Source organism: Lissotriton vulgaris, chromosome 3_2, assembly GCF_964263255.1.
Source record: "Lissotriton vulgaris chromosome 3_2, aLisVul1.2, whole genome shotgun sequence".
Lineage (NCBI taxonomy): Eukaryota > Metazoa > Chordata > Amphibia > Caudata > Salamandridae > Lissotriton > Lissotriton vulgaris.
The window spans coordinates 165289831-165309612 of NC_141690.1; the positions used below are offsets into that span (position 1 = coordinate 165289831).

The following is a 19782-nucleotide window of genomic DNA, read 5'->3' on the forward strand; positions in this document are numbered from 1 at the left end:
ACCCGACTGCATGAATTGGACTGACACATCGAGTCTTCGACGCGTGGTCCAGCCAAGGTACTTTTTCAGCATGCCCTGCCTGTAGCTGGCCTGCCTCCATCGTGGCCAGCCTGAACTTTGGATTTACCCCAGTCTAGCGGGACCTCAAGTAACCTTTTACCACTGTTGAGTTCTAAGTATTATTATGGGAATTAATCTTTAAAAATTCATATCACAAGCTCTAATTATTGGACTTATGTCATTTTGGTCTTGTTTTGGTCAAATACATATTCTCTATATTTCTAATCTGGTGTGGAGTCTGTTTGTGGTGTTTTCGCGGTGTTACTTTAATTTACATGTCACACAAATACTTTAAACATTGCCTCTTAAGTTAAGCCTGAGTGCTCTGGTCCAAGCTACCACAGGGTGAGCACCGGTTAATTTGGTTGTTTATCTGACTTACCCTGACTAGCATTGCGGTCCCTATTTCGACAAGGTGCATACCTCTGCCAACAAGAGATCCAATTTCTAACATATTATAATCAGCAGAACTAATATAAATGGTATCATACCTCCACCAAGACTTTCACATACAAGAATCAATGACCTTACCACATTCAACAATGGAAATGAAAAGCATATTGCTCTCTGTGCATCTGCATATATACACATCTGCATATATACTAGGCAGTACACTCAATGTAGTGAAAATGGTTGTGAAATGCAGCTTTTATACAGAGGACTGTGGGCATGCCACAATGTTCTAATGAAAAACTGCACTGCAAACATTCTGTAAAATAAAACAGTGAGACCCATCTGCTCCCCACTAGTCATGAAATAAAACACAAAGATCAGGTGTGCAAGGTGAACTCAAGAACACCTATCTAACCAATATTTCTATAACATATCTGAGTGCAAAGAAGGACTTTCAAGATATTATACTGAAACTTGAAGCTGCAGTGTAAATGAGTGAATGTAGCATTATGTGTTACATCAGCTTGAAAACTGAAATTCTACTGATTTTCCTACTTCCATAAAGTGAAGTATGCACGTACACCTGCAACTTTTGTTTATAATTTAATCTCTTGGGCAGATGGACATATATTGGCTGACAGTGAAGCTGGAGCTTTAAATCCTCTCATGAACTGATACAAGCATATCATTTATGTAAGAAATTGGGTTTTTGGTTGAGGGAGTGAGAACCCTTCACACGCAACAATCACAATCCTTGTCAGAGTGAATCACAAAAGTAAAAAAATTAACCTGTGCTTACCCTGTGGTAGCTTGGCACAAAAGCATTTAGGCTCATCTCAGAGGCATTGTGATAAGTATATATGCAGGACACATCCAGTAATGCAGTGAAAACACAACACAAAGTCCCACACAAATTTAGAAAAATAGGGTAAATGTTAATAAATAAAATGATACCACAAAGACAAACATCCAATCAGTAGTAGCAGAGATATGCAATCTCAATTTTTTGGTTAATAATAGTACCTAAAAGCACAAAGCGCCACTCACAGCTAACTGATCATGCTAATGCAGGGGACTGGAAAATCACAAGTTCAGGCCGACTGCGATAAAGTGTATTCCATATACACAGATCAGGTTTGTCCTACTGAAAAATGTACTGTGTCAAAGGCCAGCGCATGAATTCCAGCGCAGGATGAAAGAGGCTGTGAGGAGCAGGGAGAGCCTCTGAGACTATCAGCAGTGCGGTGTGAAGATCCAGTCGGGTGACAAAGACGGCCGTTGCGCAAACTTCCCATTAGTGTCACTGCAGGCTTTTGTTGCTGTAACACAATGTACAGATCTTGCGTTGTTGGTCATACCTGGCGGTTGCCATAGAGCAAACAGTCAGGTTCACCACAGCTTCATTTTGGTGGTCTTCGTGGTTGGCAGAGATGCTTGCGAAGAGCCCAAAACATCAGGATTTCTCCCTTTATTGAGGAGGTGTTTACTCTGATGCCAGCTAAGGCTCCTGGACCTAGGAAAGTGCCACTTGGGGATCAGGTACTAACTTTAATAGAGGCCAGCGGGGCTCAGACAGGTCCAAGCAATTCTAGTTGTCGCAGACATGCTGGGCAATTTACGGGAGGTCTCTGGAGCTTGTTGTGTTTCTGTAGCTCTGAAGAACAAGGCAGGCATCAAGCAGCAGGGCACTCCTCTGGGGAACAAGGCAGTCCTTTTTCTGTAGTTTGAAGGTCCAGGAGTGTAATGAAGAGTTGGTCTTAGGCTATATCATTTATACCTGGTGCCAGCCTTTCAAGATTTAGAAACTTCTAGGCTATATCCCCTTCTGGTTCTGGAATTTCTCTTCCTTCCCCAGCCCAGGCAAGTGGTCAATGGGGAAAAAAGGCTGGTGTTAAGTTCCTTTGTGAGTGGGCTGGAGGCAACCCTTTGAAATGTTAGTGGGGCTGGGAACAGTTCCGACCTACCCATCCTAGAAGGATGGCCATCCTGCCAACACCTAGTCCTAAAACTTGTGCCACCACCATGTCCACTGTTTCATCAAATATGTCATTGAACATGTCAAGAGTGATTCAATCTGTGAGATCATAAGCAGACCATGGTGGGCCACAACCTTTAGTTAGCTCAGTAAATGATAATTGGTTAATTTCAGTGGCTTCTGGAGTTTGAATGTTACCTTTTAACTGACATTTTCACCTAAATATACATCACTGTCAGAAACTGGTAGTTGAGAGAGGTGAGATCCTCACTTAAGTAATAAACACGATCCTTGTCAGACTTAAAGCCAAAAGTCACTAATTAAACCTGTACCTAACGCTGTGGTAGCCTGTCACAAAAGCAGTTAGGCTTAATATATAGGGAATGTGTAACCATGTTAGAAAACCAGAGTAAATTTGAATAAATAAAATGCACCAAAATGACAAAAAAACAATTAGCAGAACAGGAGTTATACTTTTCTTTAATTCCCAGTGAAAATAGAGATACAACTGTGATTGTCTGGCTGCATCAGACCAAAGTGACATGTTCAGTTCAACCTCAATGGAACACAGATCCGATAGGGACCAAGTTTGTCCCAGTGCAGATTTGTACCTTCTCTATGTTCAAGTCTACCCTTGGAGCTGCGGCAGTGCTTCGTGTTTTTCGTTGAATCAGAAACACCATTATTGGTCCAAGGAGCAGTTCAGGCATTGTGGGCAGCAGCTGTTTGAAGTGAAGAGTCATTAGTTGCATTAGTCATTAGTTGCTGGAGCTTCGTGGTTGACGTGTACTGGTTTTGAGGACTGACATGAAGATCAGGTTGCTGCCTGAGATTCACAGCAGTGGGCATTGTGGATTGCCATGGAGTGTAGCAAGGAATTTGTTTGTGTTTGTGAAGAGCCCAAATACCTCTGGATTTTCACCTAAAGCTCAAGACTCATAGTTCTGGGACAAGAGGAGTACTCTCTGATGTTCCCTCTGATGCTATCCAAAGGTCCAGAACCTCAATATACACCTCTTGGAGAAGAGGACTCACTCCAGAAGACCCCCACATCAGGGTTTAGACAGGTCTAGTTGAAGGTGGTCAGCTGGGTAGGTGTAGGAAGGGCCTCTGGAAGCTTGTGTCCCTGTAGGTCAAACAGGTGGCCAGTCAACTGTTCCTTGTAGGGACATCTGAGGAGCTTGGGTTCAAACCAAGAAGGGCCAATATTTCTACTTCAGACAGCAGAGCAGTTCTTCTTCTAAATCTTCCACTGGACCAGGAGTGTTTTGATGAGATGTTTTGAAGGTGCAACATTTATTCTATAGCTGATGCTAGCCTCTGTGTCTTAGTATTCCCTATCCTACTCCAACTCCCAAAATAAGTCCTGGTTATTTATTCTCCTTCACCTGGGTCTGTCTCCAAACTGTCTAATGCGACAAAAGGTAAGGGCAGGCCTGGTGTCAGGTTCCCCTGTGTGTGCTGCAGACAGGTTCCTTTGAAGTGCAATCAGGGAAGAGGACAGCTTCACCAGGGCCATCTTGTCAGAAAGAATAGGCCCCTTCACACCCAAGACCCTTTTGTTCTCATATATGAAAGGAATAAACAGCCCACATCAGGAAAGCTGTTCACAGTCATGTGACCCAGCACACAGTCAGAAAGGCACATTGTTTTAGGCTGAATGATGCCACGTTTCAGAATAGTAATATAAAATCTGACATAAGAGTTGAAAATCATTTTTTTATCTGAAGTTATTACTTATTAAGTGAATAAGGTAGCACAGTGTGAGCCTATGGAAGCCACAGCCTTTCCACACTGTGAAAATTGTTTAGGAGATTTCCTCTGTCAGGATGTGTAAAGTTTAAACACTCATGTTCTACTTTTTAAGTGCAATGCACCCTGCACAGGAGTCTTTAGGGCCTACCTTAGGAGTGACTTATTAGTATTAAAACGAAAGTTAAGGCCTGGCAAAAGGTTTATTTTCCAAGGTCGAAATGACAGTTTACAACTGTGTCGCTGGTGTTGAGAGTGTTCTATACTGGAGCTGTTTTTCACCTAAACTTGAGAATTCCCCAGAGTTCTCTGCTTTTTTTTTTTAATAATGTATGCGTCACTCTATGCAGGAAAGGGTATTCTTTTGATATATATATATAATCATTTTACACGTTGGGCGGGTTTTGCAGTGTACGTGCTTGAGTGCACTTGCCATCACAAGTACATTGGTAGTACAAAGTTGCCAGTTTTTAATTGCATATTGCAACATCTGCGTGCAATACTCAATTCAGATTCTAATTACCCAGTTGCTCTACATTTTAAAGCCATCCATTCAAACAAAATCTGTGATTTAAAATATTTTGTAATTGGGGCAGTTCCTCATCAGTCCAAGGGGGTAATAGGGAAAGACAATTAACGTCAGTTGGAATCTTCTTTCATTCTATAATTGTATCATCCATGAGGCCTATCTATTTTTCTGCTATGTGTAATATTCTGATAATTACAAATGTTTAACAACTATGTTTTTCAGTATTATGAATACAATTGAATTTGATTCTGCTAAACAGCTTTTTGCCCGCTGATATCATTAAGGACATCTCATATCATTGCACATTTTGCACTCTTCACTGGCAGCAACAATATGAGCATTAGCACTTTATAGATTGTTGTTTACATTGTTCAGCTACCACTTGCACCAGCCCCACCCCCTGAATGTTTTTATCTCCACTTATTGTGTTTTTTTTTATATATGTATCACTATTTGCACTTCGTTTGGCACGTCATTGGGGATCATTGTTGTATGTATTTACTTACTTATTTATTAGCAACTATTTTAGAACTAATTACTCATAATTATTTACAAATGTATTTCCAGCAGGTCATTTTTGGTAATTGTTTTAACTATTGCCCAACTTTTTATGTATATTTATATAATCAATTGTGAACCGACATTGGCATCATTAGGCACTTGCCATTATTTTAGCCGTTGTTGGTACACACTATATTACTTTGGTAATAACCATACTGACATGGGAATCTGAAGAAGACATTCTTTGGACATATTTTCATCCTTGAGACAAATTATTTGTTTATTTAACATCACGGTTTGCTTTAAAACATCATTTAACATTTAATGTTGTTATACGTTTTTCTTTTGGTTGCCGACTACATGCTTCCATGTCAAAGTGTTTTTATGTCTATTCTACACTATTACCAACCTTTCTACTGATTGGATGCACATAATTTAAAAATGGTGGTCCGGCATCAGCGTGTCATGTGAACAAGACAAGGGAAGGCGATCATAACGCGTCCGAGGCGGGTACTTGTCTGGTCCTATAAGGGTGAATAAACAAGCAATATGGAACTTTGAACCCATCTTCTTGCACATATATATATATATATATTCCACACTCCTGCGGTGACAATCCCCATACAGCGGAAAAACACCAGTACCGCGGCCACAGTTTTGCATAAAGCATGCTTATTTTTTTATTAATGTTGGAAACATTTTTATTGAATTGTTTGGAGACAAAGGCGCCAACAATTCCCTAGACAAAGAGGATGGCGAGGTTTCCAACCACCAAACCATTTCCAACCATTTATGGGTCCACCGCAATTCAACCCTTTCCAGTTCGGACCAATGTGGAACCAGGAATACAGTGATGGTTTCTATGGACAACAACAACCCTATGGAGGTCAACAGCAGCCTTTTTTAGGGGCACGCCAGAACACACGCGGGAAGAACCGGAAAGGGAACAACGTAGTGTGGGAAGATCAGGAACAGCCCAACGCCCGAACAACTCGGAGCATGACGGGGTCACTTCCAAACCAACCGTCCACCAACAAGAAAGGGACTTAGTGGTGAACCTCACACCCATCACTTTAACAATGACGCAGAAAAACATCCTAAATAAAGGACTGGGATATGTTCCCACCCAGAAACCGGATGTTTTTAAACTTAATGTGGAGTTACAAGACTTCTTCAGGAAACTAAAACTGCAAGCCTTTTTAAGGATAAACCTCCACCTGAAGAAAAGACAGATACAGGTCTGAGACTAAAATCAACTTTCACCCCTCCAGATACAGGTATCCCAGTGGAGATCCTAACCTTTGAGAAAGCGGTGGTCACAGAGGTCAACAAACTGAACACCCAAGGAAGAAATGTCTTCTACAACACATGTGGAGAGGAGCAGAGAGCCCTTCGAGAATTGACAGCCAACAGTGAGCTCGTCATAAAACCAGCAGACAAAGGGGGAGCAATAGTATTACAAACCCTTGAAGCATATGATAAGGAATGCCTACGCCTTCTGTCTGACCAACGGAACTATAAAGAATTGGAGAATGACCCAACAGAAAGACTTCGGACACGAATCGGTGGCATGGTAGAGGAAGGACTAGCCCATGACTGGATCAGCAAGAAGGAAGCTGATTTCCTACAACAACCCACCCCAAAGATACCATACTTCTATTGTATCCCCAAGATACATAAGAACATTGACAACCCACCAGGAAGACCAATTGTGTCTGGTATTGGGTCTATCCTGGAACCTTTATCAAAATTCTCTGATGCTTTCCTCAGACCGATGGTACAAGCTACAAATACATACTTGAAGGACACTAAGTCAGTCCTACAACTCTTGGAAGACCAAACTTTTGACCCAACCATGCAGCTTCTAGTAAGCCTCGACGTGGAAAGTTTATATACAAGCTTGCCCCATGAGGAGACACTGGAGATAATTGAAGAGGTACTCTTCAGCCGACCGTGGAAGTATCAAACACCAAGAAACCTGGTCCTAGAGTGTATCAGCATGGCTCTGAAAGACAACTTTTTTCAGTACAAGGAGACACTATACCTGCAAACCCATGGGACAAGCATGGGAAGCACTTTTGCTCCGAGCCTGGCAGGACTATATGTCCACCATCTAGAGGAACAGAAGATCCTACATGAAAGTAATCCTTACCGTTCCCAGATTGGCATCTGGAAACGGTATATTGATGACATCTTTATCATTTGGAACGGTGATGTCAACAGTGCCGAGAATTTTGTGACCTGGCTAAATAACCAGAACGAATATCTAAAATTCACCAGCACCGTTTCAAACACATCGATGGTCTTCTTGGATTTGAACATTTACAGCGAGGATGGAAGGCTAAAAAGCAACACCCACTTTAAGCCCACCTCCAGGAATTGTCTATAACGCTACGACAGCTTTCACCCAAGGCACCTGAGGGAAAATCTGCCGTACGGACAGTTTCTGAGATTACGGAGGAACTGCACGGAATTGAGTGAATTCAACTGACAGGCAAAAGACCTAAAGACGAAACTTATGGAAAGGCAGTACCCCACAAGGACCATCTAAAAAGCGATGAAACGCGCAAAAAACAATCATAGGGAGGCACTCATAGAGGAAAATCCCAAAGAAAAGGAAATAAACAGAAGACCTATCTGTGTGACAACCTACTCCACCATATCGAACCAGGTATCAAAGGTTATCGATAAACACTGGGGTATACTGAACTGTGGAGACCTTAATTTTGAGAAACCGATGCATGCACATCGGAGGGGCAAAAACATAAAAGACATCGTGGTCCACACTAGACCACGGGAAAACCAGGCTGCGGGACAAAATCTGACCAGTATACAGGGCCACTTCCCGTGTGGTGATTGCAGCTGCTGCCACCAAACTCAGAAAAGCAAAAACCTCACCTTCAGGAATGGCATGACATGGGAACAGCGCCATTTCTCAAACTGCAATACGAAAAATGTGGTTTACTTAATAAACTGCCCATGCGGACTGGAATATGTAGGCATGACCACCCGACCCGTCAAAATAAGGATAGGTGAACATAAATCAAACATACGCTGTAAAAAGACAACAACAAAGATGGCATCGCATTTCCTGTCACAACAGCACTGCATCAACGATCTCCGCTGGACTGTCATTGAACGACTACCTTCAGAAACAGGCCTGTTCCAAAAGGAACAACGTTGGGTGTTCCGCCTGGGAACCCATATCACGGGACTAAACGATGATATACCGTGGAGCCAAATCACTTGATTACCATTTGATCATACGGCTGGAATCTGTCCACAAACAGAAAACCCCCATACACCGTTTGTCAAAGGAGTAAATGGTACCAACAAGGAGCAGCGCTACAAAAAAGACATCTTTGCACATGCGCTGCCTTCATCCGACTATCGCGCATGCGCAAAGACACAAGTGGGAAACAACTCATGCGCATGCACGCATGACACACGGTCGTGCAACAGCCGCGCCCATTTAGCGCTAGACTTAACATCAGTCCGTGAGTGGCTATTGAGCGGAAAGACCATATATGGACATTCCGGCAATGAACAAATAACAAAGGGTCACATGTCACATGTGATTAGATCACATGTACAGAGGCTAAAACAAGTATTCTTCATACATGGACCCTGGTATTTCCGACAATTAACCAATGGGAACACATCCAGTCTCCCTTTATATACCACCGAACTCGTCCGCATTTCATTCACGGCGGAGCAGCACAGGGTGGTAGAAGGAGGCCAATATAGGCGGATTTCGTGAGTATTCTTTTCAACAGAATCCAGCCTCTCTAGGTGTATGGAGGAGGTAAGAAGTGAATAAAAGCAACAGCACTGAGTCCACCTCTCTATCCTTATAGATTGTGGATCCACCTACCTACCTTGATGCTCAGGACTTGCTCATGGTGCAGTAGACATCAAAGACCACGAGTATGTCCAAAAAAACAATAAGTACAAAAAACCTAATTGTGTCTTATGTGTTGTGTGTTTAGTATGTCTTTTCCTTTACAGGTTGTTTAACTGTTTGGGGCTCCAGGTGACTGCACCTGTCTGAGCCAATACCATATGGTAACCAAACCTAATGGTTTTTTCTTTTTTCCAGGACATGTAATTACATGATCCAGAGAACCGCTGTAGGCACATTGTAGCCAACTTTAAATGAGTGATTTCACTTTTTAGCAAAATAATCGCCAACTTTTTTTAGAAAAACGTGAGTAGGGTTGGGAAGTTGTGCCCCGTCCTGAAGAAGGTACACACGTACCGAAACATGTCGACGCACACCAGAGGTTCTGTCCCTAATTAAGACAAAAAACCTCGTTTTCTTTGCACACCTTTTTAATAGCACCAGCCAGGGGTACGAAATAAAGTTTTTTTCATTTTACCCACTGGCCAGGTACTTTTTAATTTTCTCACCACATCTCCCACTCACATTTAATCCTCTTTTCACTCACACTCAATACACACCACACATAGTCTAAATTTGTCAACGCTCCCGCGTAGTCGTAGGTCGCAGCGTGCCGCATCCCTCTAGCGGGGTGCGAAGACCCCGATGATGAAGCATGACACCAAGGGGCCTGTTGGTGTGTGAGGGGTATTTTACACAACACTGCATACATGATATCTCTCCTGTTTGTGATGGTGAAAATCATCTGCCAAGTTCTAAATCAAGCCCTAAGTCTAAAGTTAAAACCTTTGTCCAAGACAGCAAGCCTGCTGATCTGTCTTCTGCTCCATCTCGATCATCCTGTAATTGCACCTAAATCATGGCCCCTATGCAAATTGTTGTTGTACCATAGTGCATGACTTTTTCTAGATGCTTTTTGCCTTAACACTCTATCTCCAGTATCCATTAAACTATTTTTTATCATATTGCTCTCTGTTTGCTGATTAAATTGTTCTCGACTTGGCACAATTGTCTTCAAATTGTTATTGTTTTGTGTTCTTTACTTTAAAATTGATTTTTTCTCTTTCAACGTAGCACACACCTCTCTGGATAGTGCACAAAAATTCCACAATATATATTTTTAAGACTTTATCAAAACAAATACCATAATCTGGTACATACCCATAAAATAAACAACAGTGACAATGAGAGCAATTAATGAGCAAAATGTTAAAAAGAATTGCGGCATTGCAACAGTGTTTGAGTAATTCATGACATCAAATGGTGACAGCAGTCTTAGGCATTAAGCCCCTCTCTTCTAGCCTCTAGCTAAGCTGTCTCAGCACAAACAGTGCCCTAGATGGAACTTGCCCCTGTACATGAGCTAAAGAGAAAGCTTATTGTTTAATTAATTGCTGTACTTTGAGAGGGTTGCTCTCTTTCTTAGTTATGGAGTAACTGAGTTGGCAGGGTATTGACAGACATGGGTCCCTTGCTCACTTTGTGACTGGATTCAAGCTAGCCTGGCTGATGAGGGGTGTTACACCGAAACTGGTCCCAGGATGCCTGTTTTCGGTCCAGGGAAGACCTGGCTAGGCAGTTCTGTCTGGACTGTTCCCCACAAGGCACAGGGTCAAGATTGATTTGCATATGGCTGAGTCTGAACTGCAGTGGCAAAGTGAGCTAAAGAACGAAGATGGATTCAACCCCGATCTGTGACTGGGGTGAGTGTCTGAAAAGTTTCAGCGCTCCGTACATCATCTCCTTGTGTTTGCTTTGTTTGCCCTAAATTGGCAGGGTATGCCCAGATGTGGATCCCTTGCTCACTTTACCACTGGATTCAAGCTAGCCTGGCTGATAACGGGTGTTACCCCGAATCAGGTCCCAGGCATGCTTGTTTCCGGTTCAGGGAACACCTGGTTTGGCAGTTTGGGCTGGACTGTTCCCATGAGACACAGGGTTGAAACTGATTTGCATATAGCTGGGTCTGAACTAAGGTGGTGAAGTGAGCTAATGAACGATGAAGGATTCAACCTAGATCTGTGACTAGGGGTGAGTGTCTGAAAAGTTTCAGCGCACTATCCATAATCTCCTTGTGCTTTCTTTGTATGTCCTAAGTTGACAGGCTATGCTCAGACGTGGGCCCCTTGCTCTGCATGCCACTGGAGTCAAGCGATTCTAGCTGATGAGAGGTGAAACCTCAAACCCGTCCTAGGATGCTTGTCTCTAGTCATCGGAGGGCCTGCCTAGGCAGTTTGACTTGACTGTTCCCATTGGACGCAGGGTCAAGACTGATTTTCATATGGCTGGGTTCAAAATGGAATGGCATTGTCAGCAAATTATTATATGGATTTAGGCCCAGCTCTCTGTACTAGGGTGAATGTATGACATTATTCTGCATTCTGTCTATAAATTGTTCTTTTTGCATTCGTCACCCCGAGTGGCACGGGTATGCCCAGATGTAGGTCTCATGCTCTCCATGCCACTGGAGTAAAGTTATTCTGGCTGATGAGGGGTGAAACCCTAGAACCAGTCCTAAGATGCTTGTTTCCAGTCCAGGGAGGACCTGGCCTCGAGGTGCCGGCTGGCCTGTTCCCGTTGAGTGCAGGGTCAAGACTGATTTGCATATGGCTGGGTTCAAACTGGAATGGCATGGTGAGCAAAATAAACTATTGCTTTAGGCCCAGATCTCTGTACTGGAGTAAATGTATGACATTGCTCTGCATTCTGCCATCAATTGTTCTTTTGCATTGGTCAACCCGAGGAGAACGGTTATTCCCAGACTTGGGTCCCGTGCTCCCCATGCAACTGGAGTCAAGCTATTATGGCTGATGAGGGGTGAAACCCCGAAACTGGTGCTAGGATGCTTGTTTCCAGTTCAGGGAGGACCAGGCCTAGCAGTTCGGGCTGGACTGTTCGCCTTGGGTGCAGGGTCAAGACTAATTTACAAATTGATGGGTTCAAAGTAGAATGGCATGGTGATGGATTTAGGCCCAGATATCTGTACTGGGGTGAATTTACGACATTGTTCTGCATTCTATACATCAATTGTTCTGTTGCATTTTTCACCCCGAGTGGGGTGGTTATGCCCAGACTTTGGTCCCGTGCTCTCCATCCCACTGGAGTCAAGGTATTCTGGCTGATATTGGGTGAAACCCCAAAACCTATCCTACGATGTGTGTTTCCAGTTCAACAAGGACCTGGCTTGGCAGTTCGGGCTGGACTGATCCCATTGGGCAGAGGGTCAAGACTAATTTGCATATGGCTGGGTTCAAACTGGAATGGCAAGGTGAGCTGAAAAACTATGGATTTAGGCCCAGCTCTCTGTACTGGGGTGAATGTATGACATTGTTCTTCATTCTGTCAAGCGATTGTTCTTTTTGTATTTGTCACCCCGAGTGGGACGGGCATGCCCAGACGTGGATCTCGTGCTCCCCATGCCACTGGAGTCAAGCTATTCTGGCTAATGAGGGGTGAAATCCTGAAAGCAGTCCTAGGATGCTTGTCAACAGTCCTGGGAGGACCTGGCCATGCAGTACGGGCTGGTCTGTTCCCATTGGACGCAGGGTCAAGACTGATTTGTATATAGCTGGGTTTAAACTGGAATGGCATGATGAGCCAAAAAAATGGATTTAGGCCCAGATTTTTGTACTGGGGTGAATGTATGAAATTGTTCTGCATTCTGTCCATCAATTGCTCTTTTTTCATTTGTCACCCCGAGTGGGACGGGTGTGCCCAGATGTGGGTCTTGTGCTCTCCATACCTCTGGAGTCAAGCTATTCTGGCTGATGAGGGGTGAAGATTTCAGATCCTTGGTCTCATGGGGACATGTTTTGGCCTATTGAGGATGCTCTGAAAGTTTCTTCCTCTGCTCTCAGAAGATCATAGGAAGACGACGGTGCAGGCCTTAATCGGCTCAAGATTGGACTATTCCAACGTCCTGTATCTTGGCCTGCCGGAATATCTTTTACAACGTCTGCAGGTCATCCAGAACTCGGCCGCGTGGGCCATTTTTGGCCTTTACAGACGTTCTAGAGTTTCACGCCTTTTGCAGTCGCTCCATTGGCTACCTATCCATAAGCGGATCGTTTTTAAGGCCTTGACCCTGGCCCATAAGGCTCTCCATGCCTCGGGAGCTAAATATCTCCAAAGGAGGATGGCCTTCTACCAGCTGACCCGATTGTTGAGATCTGAATCACTGTTCCTCGCGCTGGTACCCCGAGTAAAGAGGGCCCGCATTGGGGATCGCTCTTTCAGGCTGCTGGCACCAAAGATCTGAAATACGTTGCCTCTGGCACTACGCAGCACCTCTAATCTGTTGAATTTCAGGAAGGGCCTTAAAACTTGGCTTTTTGCCCAGTAATTCTTTTCGCTCTGATTTTTGCTGTTTCTTTTTGCTTGTTCCGTGTTGTGTTACTCTACGACTGGTTTTAATAAAAGCGCCGGGACACTCTCTGGAGTAGCCGTGCGCTATAAAAGACAAAACTAACATAACATAACATAACAAATCCCAAAACTGGTCATAGGATGCTTGTATCCAGTCCAGAGAGGGCGTGACCTGGCAGTACGGGCTGGACTGTTCCAGTTGGGAGCAGGGTCTAGACTGATTTGCCTATGGCTCGGTTCAAACTGAAATGGCATGGTGAGCAAAAAATAGAAAGTAAAACGATGTGATTTGTATGTATACGACAGTCAAAATGTTGACTATTGAGAAACCGTGTGGGGGGATTTTATTTAAGGAGAGATTGTACTGGCAAGGAAATGTTGAACACTAATCCCACTATGTGTCACACTTTTGTTAAAGAAACAATTCAAACTAGGAAATAAAAACACTTTGCACAATTTATTGTGGTACCTCCCTTTAGGGTTACACTCTAAATTAAAAACATTTGTTAAAAAGGGTTATTCTCATGATAAAAACAACATGAATAATAATAAAAAAAACAGTCAGAGACTCTTGCTTGTTGACTGTTTTTTATTATTATCAATTATTATAATATTTGTCCTGCTTGCAGACTTTTCCCCCAAAACCAATGGCTTCAGCTGGAGCTGAATGAAAACATATCCAACATTAAGGTATCGTTATTCATAGACTTTACCCTGACTGGCCTAAAATTGCATCTAGAGCCATAGTAATCTGATACTTTTCAATGAGTCGTTTCCTTTTACTAGTGTTTTTGCCTTAAACCCTTCAACATTCCTATCTCCAGGTCTCCTCATCAGATTTTTATAATTTTTGATGACTTTTTGCTTAATACATATTTTTTATATTTTTCTAAGTTAGTTTAGAAATTATATATATATATATATTTTTTACTATTTTTTACTATTAAATTGGTACTAACCTATTTACCGTTACACTCATTTCTCTGTGGAATTGCCTGGGGATTGAGCCATAGCTATTATGAGTCAAGAAAAGTTTAAACAAGACTTTTGGTGAGACCTAACCAGGGTTGGTGTATTAAGTTAGTATGGGTTACCACCTCCCTAATAAACAACCCACTTTAAGCCCGGCAGAATTTGACATATTTGATCATGTAAGGGTTCTTTCTAGTGAACTATGTTTTTGAATGCCTCTTCCTCAGAATTGCGAAATTCATTCCAGTTTATTTCACTGCTGTTTTCTTTGCAGTCTGTGATGCAGTCTTTCATAATCACTTTACAAAGAACAATTTGACTTGTGTATTAGAAATGAAACATATCTCTAGCTGAATGCTAGGCCTACTGCCCCTCAAGAGACAAGTCTAAACATTCATCCACAGAGTCATGGAACAAGTTTTGTTGGAAGTAAGGGTCCTTATCGCTTACCGCCGCCACCAAATGCTGGAGGCGGGAGTCCCAGACCCGTCGCTTCAACATTAGGCTAAGTAAGGACACGGTCTGAGATCGCCCTGCTCACCCCCTTAGTAGCTTGGCATGAGCTGCCAGGCTTCTCCAAGGTACGAGTGTACAGTATGCTCAACTACGCTCACAGCAACCCAATGATGTCACCACAAATAGACTGCACACAAGTTTTTATAAAATTAGTATAATCTTTATATAAGAAGTTATATGATATAACCACACAATACAAAATCAACATACAAGCATGGGTAGTAATCATTACCGGTGGGTTGGTAGGTTCTAAACACAACAATCGCTTCTAACCAACAGTTACCCTCACTTCTAACCATTTCCAAAAGGTTAGGCAAGTCGTATTACTAGAATCACACACATTGCAAAGGAAAACAAATACTGCAATGCGTAACGATATTCTCTTGTACTGTGCAACAGAGAAACAATGCCATACGTAGCGCCACAGTCATGTACTTTGCAATGGAAGGAATAATGCAATGCGTATCACTACCAGCATGCCCTGTACCAGGAAGAAACACAGCAATGTGTCATGCTACAATCCTGTACTGTGTAGTGCAGAAATAATGCATTGCGCCACATCACAATCAGGTAATCTGCAAGGAACAAATAACGCAGTGCGTAGCGCACCAAGCATGTAGTTCGTCAGGCACAAATGAGGTCAGGCTTCATACGACAGTTCAATAGTTCGTTAGCAGCAATAATGCAAAGTGTAATACTACAGTTTAGGTGCTCCGTTAACAGTGCCCCCAATATGTATCAATGATGACACAAAAGTACTGCTTCCCACTCCGGCCCCAATACTGCCCCTCTTTGGGTCAGCACGGGCTGAGATAGGGGCCGAAGCAACAAGCTTGCGCAGCTGGTAGAAGCGAGAGACCGAGAGAGTGTCCCTGCAGGTCCGCACCCCACCCCGGGTGGCGATCCATGTTACCTGAGGGGGTGCGACCCCACTCTCCTCTCTGACTTCAGTGACTTGGGTCTTGATCCAGAACTCCGTCACGGGGTGCGGCGAGCTTGGGCCAGAGGTTCAGCTCCTCCGGGGCTGCCGGTCCGGGCCGCTGTTGTTTTACTCCGAGGGCCCAATGACTTGGCCCTCCATTCGGCGGTCTCAGTAAACACTGAACACGCCCTCAGCACTGTGGAGACTTTACTTCAAATTCAATGCACACCCTACCCAGGCACTCCTCACCAGCACCTCAAGTAGCACCTCGACATGCACACTGCGCATCCATGCCTCTTCTCTGGTGCTCATGATGACCCAGCGCTCTTCACCAGTGTCTCTGCTTGCACCTCAACAGGTACCCTGCATGTGGAAGTCTCTCCTCTTCTCCCGATGCACATGATGTCCAGGAGCTCTTCACCAAGTCCCTGGCTGCACCACAACAAGGACTCTGCACTTCTGAGTCTCACCTCTTCTCCCGGTGCACACAATGACCAGGCACTCTTCACCAATGCCCTGGCTGCACCACGACATGCACTCTGCGCTTTCGAGACTCACTTCATCTTCCGGTGCACACGATGTCCAGGCGCTCTTCACCAACGCCCTGGATGCACCACGACACGCACTCTGCGCGTCGGAGACTCACTTCTTTTGGTGCACACTATGACCAGGCGCTCCTCGCCAATGCCCTGGCTGCACCATGACACGCACTCTGCGCGTCTGATACTCAGCTTACTCCTGCGTGCCCATGATCACAAGGCACAACTTCTGAGGTTGTTAAGCTGCAAAAGCATGCGCACACCGTGTTGCTTGGGACTTCCTCGGATACTTTCATGATCCTGTATTTCCAAACAGGGAACCTCAACCAGCTCGCCTCGGGCCCTTGGGGTTACAAGACACAGCACAAAGCACAGTGTTCTTCAAGAAGGGGGACCCAGCGCTTCCAAACACAGTCCCAACAGCCTCTCCCAGCTCCTCTCATCTTTCAGATCCAGACAGAAAATCCGCATTTCAGCAGAGACACACAGAAATGCCTAAAGCACAAAACTCAGCCACTTTCTAAAAGAGTTGTTTCTGAACACACAGTGACAAAACTACCTCCACAGAAAGATGTGTCATGACACTGTGAGGTCATACATACTAAAATTCGCCTCTTTATTATAAACTTACAGGAAACTAGGCTAACAAAAACAACACCCAGCCTCCCCCATTCTGTACGATGGGCAGGATGACCTTTCAGCAGTGAAAAACAAAATGGAGTGTTTTTCACTGTCAGGACATAACACACATTAGTATATGTCCTACCTTTTACCTACACTGCACCCTGCCCAAGGATTACCCGGGAACTACCACAGGGGTGCCCAATGTGTATGAATAATAGAATGTCAGGCCTGACAAGTGGTTGCACTTGCCAGGACAACATGCTAACTTAGCACACTGTGCACAGGCCCTACACTGCAGGCCTGAGTTCCCTTCTCCACGCGCCTTTCCGTTACTAGCCCTGGCACACACAGTGCACATCACTAGGGACTTTACTAGTAAGGCAAACATACCAATCATGGCCAACCAATTGCCATTACAACAGGATGTGGGAGCACACCGCTGACCTCTCTGGCAAGGTTCGCCCTGGCATTCTGGGAAATGCAGTCTCTTGTAGCGTGCTCCGATATTTTCGAGTATTTCGCCAAGGTTGGTGCAGATAGTGCTGATCTCTAGACACGTGTTTCTGATTTATTAACTGTCATCAGTAGAGAAAACAGTCTTGTATTTTGGGGTTTGCTGAGTAGGCTGCCAAACATTATATCAGGTCTGGTACCTCTCACTGGCACACAGGTGCCTCATCCACGAGCTCGTCAGCTCAATGACTCACAGGAGTACTTTAAATGGACAACAGGATGTGGGAGCACACCGCTGACCTCTCAGGCAAGGTTCGCCCCTCGCATTCTGGGAAATTGTTATCATGCACTGCATTTATTATGATGCGTCGGGGCAAACTGAGTGCTGGAGTGTGATGCAGTGTGCGCCCACCCCCGTCCTATTTGAGCTCCCTTGAGCGAACAAGCTGACGAGCTCTGGTTGATGCTCCTGCGCCAAGCGAGTGGTACTGAGACCTGAGAAGACTTTGGGCAGCATCTCCAGCACCCCCAAAAAAGTGTTGCTCTCTACTGAAGAAGGACAACTATCCTGAAACACGTGTCTCGAGATACAAAGCACTGGCTGCACCAACAAGGGTGAAAAACTAAAGCCTGACACCGAAGAAAGTGTTATCATGCACTGCATTTATTATGATGCATCGGGGCAAACTGAGTGCTGGAGTGTGAGGCAGTGTGCGCCCACCCCCCTTCCAAATGCCATTACATTTTACATAGGGAACACTTGAACTTTTTTCACTGATCAACAGTGGCAAAGTACCCAAAGGATCTAAATTGGCAACTATATGTCAGGAAAATGGTATAGGGGGAAAGAAAAAAGTGTAGGGAACTTTAGCCAAAAAGGCCAACTCCTGCAACTACACTTAGTGAGAATCTTAAACCTCAGTGCACCAAGCTCTGTATTCTAAATCTGAAGGAAACCTTGATTTCTCAGATATAACAAAATGATTCAGGCTCAGCGTGGTTGTTGCTGTCAAAACTATTGTTTACTGAATACCTTGAATACATTTCTCAATATAGACATTATTGCAAAGGCTAGATGCATTCCCAATTGATTGCATTTAACCCTTTACTTTTGCCTAAAATTATGAGAATATGATAGACACTTAGAGATGTATGAAACCACACATGACCATGGACCAGATGACAACGCATTTTACCGGTTGTAAATGGTCCATTAGGCATTTGCAACTGGTAAGATGCATTTATCAATGTGCAAACCCTATTTTACGAGTCGGTAACCTATTACTGACTCCCAAAATAGGGTGTGCGAGTCACTATTAAGAAGAGGCATGCCTAGAGCATCCCTTTCTAAAAGTGAGTCACAGGGGGATGTACAATTGTTTAGCAACCCGGAATGCGGTCGAAAAACGATTGCAGTTTACCACCTATTTCAAGTAGGCAGTAAGCCAGTCGCAGGGGATCCCTTCCCTTTTGTAAATTTGAGCAAAAAATTTTTTTAGGAGCCGGAAGTGGTCCGATGGAACACTGCTTACTCTTAAAAAATAAAACTGAAATGTTTCATTTTTGATGGGACCCTTCACCGTTGTGAATGTTGGTGGCAACATTTTTTAATAGCAGGCAGTGGTCCCATAGACCAATATCTAATCTTAAAAAATGAAAAGGTAGCTTTTCATTTTTATTTTTGAAATGCTTCTTTAAAGAAAACGGGCTGCATTTTGATTAACCTTTTTGGTGCTTATGACGGCTCCCGGCCGTCATGAGTCATGAGCACGTGTGTGCTCATTACGGCCGGGAGCCGTCAGGCTGTTGTCGCTCTGCCATGCGCTGTTAACTACCCGCCTGTGCTGGAAAATTAATCAGTGGGCGGAGTTCTGACGACTCCTTGCCATCATGAGCACACGCCCACTGTGATTTATGACAGCCGGGAGCCGTCATGAGTACCACAGCGCCACGCCCAACCCCGCCCCCCCTATCACTGCGGTGGAATTTGCGCCGCGGCGAATGGGCTAAAAACAATTGCTTTATTTAAAAAGCAATCCCAGACATAGTGGTCTGTTGTTTCCAGGAGTACACCAGCCCTGTGATAACAGGCCATTCCCAACGGGTTGCAAATAGCTACCTACCTTATGAATAGTGATGAGACACATTAGTACATCGCATTTTGTGAAAACTTAATTAAGAGTCGCAAAAAATCGCAATTAGAGGCACGCAAAATTAAATGGTCACACATCTGGCCCTATAATTTTTATAAATATATACACTGATTTCCTGGTATCTAGA

The 19782-nt window shown here is 44.0% G+C and overlaps 1 protein-coding gene across 1 annotated transcript in view; it reads left to right on the forward strand.

The window, feature by feature from the left end:
- The window catches only part of CPZ (carboxypeptidase Z), a 309764-nt gene that overhangs the window by 91992 nt on the left and 197990 nt on the right, over positions 1-19782 (forward strand). The gene's annotated exons all lie outside the window — the stretch shown is intronic.